The sequence below is a fragment of the Tenrec ecaudatus genome, chromosome 1, assembly GCF_050624435.1.
Source record: "Tenrec ecaudatus isolate mTenEca1 chromosome 1, mTenEca1.hap1, whole genome shotgun sequence".
NCBI classification, from domain to species: Eukaryota; Metazoa; Chordata; class Mammalia; order Afrosoricida; family Tenrecidae; genus Tenrec; species Tenrec ecaudatus.
This window is the reverse complement of record NC_134530.1, coordinates 144019152-144028296: the sequence shown is the minus strand read 5'-3', so window position 1 is coordinate 144028296 and position 9145 is coordinate 144019152.

The window sequence follows — 9145 nt, the reverse complement described above, 5'->3', positions numbered from 1 at the left end:
TGAGGAGTTTCTTAGCGAGCGCCCCGCGATTTGTTTGAGCAACTTGATTCTGGAGGTTCGGTTTCTCAGAACTTTCCCTCAAGCATGACAGCCTTAAAAGAGTGAAGCCTTCGTGCTTTTTCCTATCTGAAAAGAAAGTGCCATGATCAAAGAAATCCAGGAAATGTAGAAAAATGGGAAGAAAACGATCTCACTCAGAATCTACCAACATCACCCAATATGTGCTCATCTCCCACTGCACCCCCACATCTATTTATTATTTTAATATGTTTACACTCCTTTTGGTCTTTTCTAAAAAGGTACTTCTATTTTTGTTCCAAATCATTTAATTGGGGCTCTTACAGCTTTTACAACAACCCAAACATCAATTGTATCGAGCACATTTGTACAGAGTTGAGATCATACGTATAGTTTTGCACTTGAGATAATTTCTACATTTCATATTGCATTAAAATACCCTGGAAATGCACTTTGTGAGACTTTCTACTCCCTGAAAGAGTTAGTCTCAGAAACCCACAGGGGCAGTTCTACCCTGTCCTACAGGGTTGCTATGAGTCAGAATCAGCTCAACGGCAGTGAGTTTGGTGTGAGTCCCATTGTGAGCCTCACTGTAATTTGCCGTTGCAGCGCTTGTCTGAAGATTAACTGTGGGCTGGTGTCCCGGCCAGCAATGACACTTCTGGAGTCAGGCCTCCTGGGTTTGAATTTGGGCCCCACCTCTGTCTGGCTGTGTGACCTTGGGCAGTTGCTTTCCCTCTCTGTGCCCCAGCTTCTTGTTTGTTTCACAGGAATAATAGAACTTTCTTCATAGCCTTGATTTGGGATTCATTAGCCATTGGATATAAAGCATTGTGATAGTTAGGTTTATTGTGCCAACAAGGCCAATAGGAACATGTGGGGGAGTTTCATCAGGCCACAGCTTGACTGGAGGACAACCAAAATAAATAAAGACAGCTGGCATCCCATCACCCTCTTGCTCCCTGGTGATCAGACCAATGTGCTGCTGCTTTAGCTAGTTCTCTGCCTCAACCCATGTGCTACATTACCTGTGGCCAAGCCAACCTGTGAATCATGGCCCTAGAACTTGAGGCTCCTTCAAGACCCGCTTCGCCATGCTGCTGGTGCATACATTGCTTGAGCTTGCAGCTGGTGGATCTTGTTATCGTGTTTGTGTGTGAGATTCAATCTGGGCCTGCCTCACTAAAGTCCTGAGCTACTGACTATAGCTGACCCATCCTGCTGCCTGAGGGAAGACTCCACTGTCTACTTCCTTGACCTTGGACCTGGAAGCCCATGTGAGTTAAAGGGCTTCTAGTAGTTGAACTGAGACCCCTATACTGCTGTGTGGACTAATTCGCTAGTTATATTCCTTCTCGCTGTATAAACCTATCTATCTATCTATCTGTCTATCTATCTATCTATCTATCTATCTATCTACAGAAGTGTTCTGGTTTTCTCCAAAACAGTGATTCTCAACCTGTGGGTCTCGACCCCTTTGGGGGTTGAACGACCCTTTCACAGGTGTTAACTGATTCAAAGCAGTAGCAAAATTACAGTTATGAAGTAGCAACGAAAACAATGTCATGGTTGGGGGTCACAACATGAGGAGCTGTATGAAAGAGCTGTGGCATTAGGAAGGTTGAGAACCACTGCTCTAGTAGATCTCTAACTCAAGCACTAAGTAAGTTCTCAGTAAATAATGGCAATCATTAGCATTGCTTATAAGGTGTTTATTACCCTAGTCTAGCTGCCTAAGAGGCCTGGTGGTGTAGCAATTATGGGTGGGCTGCCATCCACATGGTCAACAGTTCAAAACCATTAGCAGTTCTAAGAGACTGGGCTTTTACTCCTGTAAAAAGTTACAGTCTCAGAAACCCACAGGGGCTCACCATGTGTCTGTATTGACTCTATGGCAGTGAGGAAGAGAAGCTGCTCATATGGAGTCCTGGGGCACACCAGCCAGGCCTTTGGTTACTAACCCAAAGGTTGGCAGTTCAAAGCCACTCAGTGGCTCTGCAGGCAGGCCCCTGGCCAGCCGCTCCCATAAAGCTTGCAGCCCAGGGAACCCCATGGGGCAGTTCTGCTGAGTCACATGAGGTCACTGCGTGTTGGAACCATCCCGACCCACCAATGAAATTCAACAACAAACAAGCCCAACCCCACCGCCATGGACTCAGTGCTGACCCAGCGACCCTATGAGTTTCAGAGACTGTCAATGTTTAACCAGTCTCATTTTTCTTTCTTGGAGCAGCTGGTGGGTTTGAACCCCCGACTCGAGGTTAGCAGTCCAACCAGAGTTCCTACTAGTGGAGTTACCAGGTCCAAACTATCGATGCTTTTGGACTGTCTTTGATACAAATGGATAGCTCGGGGGCACCCCACCCCAGCTCCCTCAGCCCCAGAAGCACGTTGGGTGGCTCCGGTGTGAACAGGTTTAAAGTTGGGTCTTCCCCTGCCTGCGAGATGTTTGTGAAGGAAGAATGAATTCAAACAATTGGTTGGCTTAGTTTAAAAGGCCCCAAACTGCACAAGAAAACAGGCAAGCCTGTTAGGAGAGATTCACCTTGATCCTTGGCATCCTGTGAGAAAGAATTCACCCCAAAGCCTGGTTTGTGATCCAAGTGAGTTTTACGAAAGGTAAAAGAAGCTTCAGGTTTGCACAGGCCCCTCAGGGCACTTCACACCGCACGTGGAGTCCTGAGGCCACAGGAGAGGCTGCACGGCCTCTGAGGGGCAGCTAGAGAAGAAGGGCCGCAAGGTCTGGATTCTGGCTTTTCAGGTCCTCTGCTGGGAGGTGTGATTGACAATCCTGGTCGACCCCATTGGCTGAATTCAATTCACCTAGCCCAGATGGGCCAATCCAGGTATAACACCCACCTAGGTGTACCACCCCTTCCTGGCTGGAAGCCAGAACCTCTGAGCATGCGCAATGGACGGCCCAGGTCTTATGCTAGCTACCTAACCGCCCCTGTGAGGCTGCCCAGCAGTGCCCACCCCAGGCCACACCTCACCCCACTCCACCCACGGGCCCCCCTCCCCAGGACCACCTCCCTGGAGAGTGGAGGGGAGCAGGTGGGGAGTGGCAGCATCCCCAAGACTGAGGGTGTGGCGCTTGACTAGGGTTCTGGGGATCCTGATTGATTGCAAATCCAGCCTGAGAGCGTTCGCCCCTCGAGGTATTTTGTTTAAACTCCAAAAACAGGCTCCACCTGTGAGGTTTCTCGAGTGGCTGAGAGAAAGAATCCACGTGCAGAACTCTTGTCATCCCCGTGAGTTTTTAAGAAGGACCGGAAAGTTTCAGGTTTTACAGTCTCAGAGGGAAGCGAGCCGAGCCGGACTGCGCTGGGCTGGGCTCACCACTGGACACAGCAACCTCGCGGAGCAGCCCCACCATCACGTACGGGGTACAGAGTCCGTGAGAAGGGAGGCTGTGGGCTTCGATAGACCCGGAGTGGGCCTCCTACCTCCCCCGGCCTCGGACCACGAGCACTGTACAAGGAGACCAGCATTCACGGCAGGGTATTTCAAACCTTAGCTGGGGAGGCGTGGTTGAAGATCTTGGTTGACTCCATTGGCTGAATGAAGCCCACCTGAGTGGGGTCATGAACCTGGAGCTGGTTTGGGCCGCCCAGGTGTACAGCCCGCCTAGCTTGGGGCCCGATTTAGTTTAGAGCATGCCCAGTTCGGGGGTCTCCATAGGTGCCTAATGCTCTCCTGATTCTCCTCCAACCTCCTGGAGGGGCCCTGTGCAGGCATGGAGGGACACCCCCCACCCCGTCTCTATTCTGGCTACCTAACACTACCACTGTATTTAATGGAGGTTGGTTTTGTCTGGCTTTTCCACGGCCCCAAATCAGTACGCCCCAGGAGAGTTGTGGGTGGGGCGGGGTGTGTGGCCTGCGCCATTGGACCCGCATGGGGGAGCGTGCAGATGAGCATCCAACCAATACTAGAAATATAACACAATTTAAGATTTCCTTTGTTTAAAATCCCAAATGTAACAGTCCCCTCCCTTCCAGTAAAAATTCCTTTTAAGCGTAATCAGCAGGGATGTTCCCAGTTGGGAGGGAGGTTAACAAGGTCAGTTAGATAAGTAGCCAGACACAGGGCATCACCCCAATTTAGATAAGCAAGTTGTGCTTGGAGCTTCGGGGGAGGGTGGTCTACTGGCCCCTGGAGAGACATAAGCATAGATAATTTCCTAATGATCACTGCAAAACCTGCTTTCTTCAGCATCACTTGTGCCCTGTGACACTCAAAAACCCTGCTAATCTCCACCTATAATCATTGTAAAAAAAATCCCTGTTTCTTGTCCATTCGCATGTGGAGTCGGGACTGAACTGCCTGTTTTCCTTCTGCATGCGCTTGCAGAAATAAACTTGGGATTTCTTGAATCAACCCAGTCTCTGTTTTTGGCTCCGGAGACAGGCTCCCCGGGTCACTCGCAAACCAACAACCCCCCAACTTTGAGGGCGGACCTGTCTGTCCTTTCAGAAATGGGAAAATGAGGGGGGCTGGGAAGAAAAACTTTGGGGGCTTCAAAATAGGGAAAAGGTGAATTCCAAATTGATCTCTGTTTAATGAAGTACTGTGGCCGTTAAATTTAACAGCAATTTAAACCTGTGTGAAAGTGTCGGGGTGGAGTCCAGCCTCTTGGTCAGGTCACAGTGTGATGATGTCTCTGTGGGGGTGTGGCCTGAGAACTCTCCCCTGCCCCTTCACCTTCCCTACATGCGGGGACTCTGTGTCTGCCTCCAGGGGCATCCCCACATGGGCCACTGACACTGAGAGCTGACCTCTCCGCTCTCTGCTCCCTGCCATAGTCCCACCAACCCTGGACCCTCGAGACTCTGCACTTACGGGCCTGTTATCGCCTGCTTCCGACTTCACCTCCGACATCATCCTTCTGCAGCTACCTGAGTCTGAAGAGGGAATCAGCCAACATCAGACCCATGGACTGGACTCCTGGATGGGGGTGGTGTGTGTGTGTGAGTGTGTGTGTGTGTGTGTGTGTGTGTGTGTCCATGTCCTTGGATCTGTTTCTCTAAACAATCCAGCCTGACACCAATTGGAATCTTAGGAGTAGAATTCTAGAAAAGCAAATCAGGAAGATGGAGAGTGGAGATTTGTCTTAAAGGCAATCGGGTGGGACTGGATTTTCCTTCTCAGTTGGATGGCCATTGGAGATCAGATAAGTCCGCATGACTTACTCAGTTTACTTCTGGAAAGCGCATGGGAAGTGAACCTTTATTCTTAGGAACGTTCTTTGGTTATTCCCACCTGAAGTGGCTGAAAGGGATGGGATGGATGTTAAGTTGCAGTACAGAGGGACAGGGGGACTTTTGGACTTCCCTGAGGCAAGAGTCTTGCTTTAGAATCCAGGCCTGCTGGATTCATGCTGCCATCAGCCTATGGCCACGCGAAGATGAATGGGATGGTCTTAGAAAACCTCGAACCTGAGTGTTTTAAAAGAATTGTGCTTAGCACTCCCTCAATGCGCGAATACTTTCTTCTATTAAATTGGCACTCTACGATGCTCACCCTCCGACACAACTGCTGAAGACAAAGTGGGTGAACAAGTAAATGTGGTAAAGAAGGCTGATGGTGCCCGGCTATCAAAAGAGATAGTGTCTGGGGTCTTAAAGGCTTGAAGATAAACAAGCAGCCATCTAGCTCAGAAGCAACAAAGCCCACATGGAAGAACACACCGGTCTGTGTGATCACATGGTCCCGAAGGGATCAGTTATCAGGCATCAAAAAACAAAAAATCATATCATTGGGTGCACACCTCCATGATACGATCGCTGAGGACAAACGGGTGCATAAGCAAATGTGGCGAAGAAAGTGGATGGTACCCGGCTATCAAAAGAGATAGTGTCTGGGGTCTAAAAGGCTTGAAGGTGAACAGGCAGCCATCTAGCTCAGAAGCAACAAAGCCCACATGGAAGAAGCACACCAGCCTGTGTGATCCCGAGGTGTCGAAGGGATCAGGTATAAGGCATCATCCAAAAAATATATATTACAATAGTGAATGAAGGGGGAAGTGCAGAGTGGAGACCCAAAGCCCATTTGTCGGCCACTGGAGATCCCCTCACAGATGGGTCTAGGGGAGGAGATGGGTCAGTCAGGGTGTGATGTAGTACCAATGAAGAATACAGCTTTCCCCAAGATCCTAGATGCTTCCTCCCCGCCCCGCCCCCCCCCCCCAACTACCATGATCCGAATTCTACCTTGCAGGACTGGATAGGGCAGAGATTGTACACTGGTGCATATGGGGGCTGGAGGCACAGGGAATCCCGGGTGGATGATACCTCCAGGGCCAGGGGTGTGAGGGGCGATACTGGGAGAGTAGAGGGTGAGTGGGTTGGAAAGGGGGAACTGATTACAAGGATCTACATGTGACTTCCTCCCTGGGGGATGGACAACAGAGAAGGAGTGAAGGGAGACACCGGAAAGAGAAAGATATGACAAAATAACAATCTATAAATTATCAAGGGCTCATGAAGAAGGGGGAAGCAGGGAGGGAGGGGGAAAAAAAGAGGACCTGATGCAAAGGGCTTAAGTGGAGAGCAAATGCTTTGAAAATGATTAGGGCAAAGAATGTACAGATGTGCTTTATACAATTGATGTATGTATATGTATGGATTGTGATAAGAGCTGTATGAGCCCCTAATAAAAAGTTTTTAAAAAAAGAATTGTGCTTAGGATCTGGCTGTACTAGGGTTATATTGGTTTCTCCTACTTACTGTTATTGAAATAATGTGTGATAGAAATGAATATTGGAAATTCTGATTAATGAGAGAATGTAAGCCCACCTGTATTCAACCTTTAAAATTAAAATTGCTAAAAAAAAGGACGTAGAGCACTGGGTTGATAGAAATGAGAAGTTTAGAAATTTGATACACAAAATGGGGGATACAGAAGCACAGAGTAACTGGCTTACATGTTTCCATGGCTGGGAGAGATGTCCATAGGATTATAGGATTCAGGTGTAGTTGTCCACAGACTGCAATTGTCAGGCATACAGTAGTTTTGTTTTGTTCACTTATGAAATATAAGATTAAAATGGGGCCAGTGCATTTTGGGTTGTACACATTTTAGTTGTATTCTGTTAGGTGCAAACATGATTTTATCATTGTCTTTCATTAGACATGATGGTTTACGGCAGTTGCATTATCTCCTGTCAACTTGTGAAGAGGTGGGGTCTACCCTGTCAGGCCACAGCTTGATGACCTCATTTGGAGACGCCATGGAGATAAATAGCTCACTGGAGGCCAGATACACAGAGACACTACTAGGAAAATGTCAGTGATAAGATAATACCTATCCCCATACAAGGAAATCCAATCAATATAATGACTCAAATGTATTCAAAGATATGCACTAACTCTGTAAACACTGAGTCTCTAAGTTAGAATCAGCTTGGTGACAGTGGACTCGGGGAGGAAGCTAAGGGGAAAACCTGTTGGCAAGGATGTGAGGCCATGGGAAGCATGGGATCCTGGTGGTGGGAGTGCAAAGCAGGAGAACCTCTGGGAAAACTGTGCAGCAGTTCCTCCAAACAGGGAATTCCGGGCTGAAGCAGCAACCCAGCTCCGGTCTACACTGAGCGGATGGAGGCTGGTCTACACTGAGCAACCCAGCTCCTGGTCTACACTGAGCGGACGGAGACTGGTCTCCACTGTGCGCTGCAGCACAAGTCTCAACAGCCAAAGCCGACAGCCAACAGACCCTGAGCAGCTGACAGACCCTGAGCAGAGGAACGGACACAGACTGTGGCGCCTGTGGACAAAAGCTTCCAGAGAGCAAGGGTGCCGTCAGAACCAGGACGCGATGGGCCTCTTCAGGTGCTTCATTTCATTTTTGACAACTGCCTATTTTCCTAGATTCATGCTCTTACACCTCGTTCAAATTATTAATTGATGTTTGCACCTGTTTCTTCTCACTAGGAGTCATCCCCATCAGCAAATGAAGGGCCCGAAGGCCTTCCTCTCAAACTCCATGCACACCATCAGAGTCAACGCTCCTTTGAGAACACAGCTCTTGTTTGGCTCTTCAGCAATATTTTGAATGCCTTCCGACCTGCTGGGTTCATCTTTTGGCACTATCTCTGACAATGTTCTACCTCTATTCGTGACCTCTCCCGTGTCTAATGATGTTTCGTTGCTGTTTGTAAGGTTCCCAGTGGCCAATTCCTCTGAAGGTTATTCCTTCTGCATAGTCAGGCTTTGAAATGCCAGTGACAGAGCTCCCTCCATCACAGCAACGCACAGGCCACCACAGTAGGACCAACTGAGAAGATAAACGGTGGAAATTTAGATGAGCTCATCAGCTAGCAGTAACAAGGGACCTCAGTTCATTGCTAAAATGATGCAGGACATCAGCTAGAGACCACATCCGCAAAGAGAGCTCAGGCCAGGAGCGAAGCACAGGGAGCGGACCAATCACTCAAAAGCCAGATGGCAGTCTGGCTCAGAAACAACTTCCATCGGCTCCGCTCTGATCCCAGGTGGAACTGAGCTCCAGGACAGCCCCTTTGGGGCCCCCCATTCCTAGTGAACCCTGATGTATTGAGCACCCACCGACGTGGGGCCAAGCTGGGCCCTGAGAAGATGTGCAACAGGGACGAGAACACACGCAGTTCCTGTCCTGTGCCGTGTTCTCTTCACACGTCTGCTCTGTTTGCACACGGCCCTGCACTGCCTGCAGCCCCCGCCCCTCTGCCCAGGGTTTAAACGAGCCATCATCGTCAGCAGCCCGTGTGCAAAGGGAAGGGGAGGGGCACAGAAACCCACAGAGGCAGCCTGTCCTATGGGCTCTCTATAAGTTGAAATCCACCCAGTGGTGGTTAGTTTGGTTTTCTTTGGGTTGGATTGGATTGGTTGGGTTGGCTTGGTTTGGTTTGACTTGGCTTAGTTTAGTTGGTTGGGAAGATAGCTCATTCCTTGCTGGTCCAGATCCTGCTTCCAGCTCCTTAACCCACAGGCCCTGGTTGCAAGCAGTGGCCTCCCATCTTGCCTGCTGACTGTGGATCCATTAGCCTCTGCAGCTACGAACCTGACTTTCTGATTTGGATTCACCCACCTCTGTCTCCACCAGCCTGTGGGCTTCCTGCGTCCTGATTTGTCAGCCCAACAGCTACACA